Genomic DNA, 1026 nt, shown 5'->3' on the forward strand with positions numbered 1-1026 from the left:
GCTCTGCCTGGCCGTCGGACGTTCTCTCAGTCCTGACCTCTGGCTCTTCCCTCAGTCCCACGGTCTCACTCACCATCAGCCAAGGGGACCCGGCCTCCAGTGGTGTCCTTCCATTTGCCCTCAGGAGGGCTCACACAGAGCTAAATGACACCAAAGCAAGGGATGGAGACAAGGCCAATAGGGTGTGCCCAGGGCCTTCGGGTTGGATGTGGCCTGTTTCCTCCTCTGAGAACAGGAATGGCCAACCTGCCGGCAGCCCTGGCGGTGCCCCTCCAGTGGAGACGGAGACCGTGTGAAGTGGTGCAGCCCAGGCCTGGCCAGCCCAAGCCTCCTGCACCTGTCGCTCACCAGAGAGCAGTGCTCTCACCACCTCCCCAAGGGTGGCCGGAGGGACACCATGGCTGCAGGAGTGTGCAGGGCCCTGTGGTCATCAGACACCAGGGCACGGCTGGGTGCTGAGGGAGGAAGAGACCCTGAAAGGCCCGACAGCGAGGCAGGTGTGCGGGACTCTCTGACCACACCCAGCTCTGGACCAAAGCAGCACCCAGCCTGCCAGGCCGGCGCTTCCAGAGGGAAGAGTCTGTCCCAGGGAGCAGGAGGCCCGCTGGGGCCTGGTGCTCACAGGATATCCTTTACCAAACAAAGCCAAGTAAAGCAAACCAGCCAGAGGGCGAGGCCCCTCCCCTGGTGACCTGAGCCCTGGGCAGGCACAGCACCACTCCCACACACAGAGGCCCTGGGCTTCCACTCTCTCAGGGAGTGAGGAGAGCACCACAGGGGAGCCCCTGGCACGGCTGGGGCCCTGCCGCCTGGCAACGGTGTGGCTGTGAGCGCCTGACAGACAGCGCCTATGCTCCCCTGGGGACGATGGGCACAGATGTAGTCAGGACCCCTGGCTCCACCCCATCTCTGCCCTTACCGGCCTGGCTAGCATGGTCCTTAGCATCCTGGGCAGGACAGGAGGCAGCCACCTCCCAGGGAGAGAGTCATGTGGGACAGAAGTGCCAGCACGAACACTGCACCATG

The sequence above is a fragment of the Marmota marmota genome, unplaced genomic scaffold (assembly GCF_001458135.2).
Source record: "Marmota marmota marmota unplaced genomic scaffold, marMar, whole genome shotgun sequence".
Classification (NCBI taxonomy): Eukaryota; Metazoa; Chordata; class Mammalia; order Rodentia; family Sciuridae; genus Marmota; species Marmota marmota.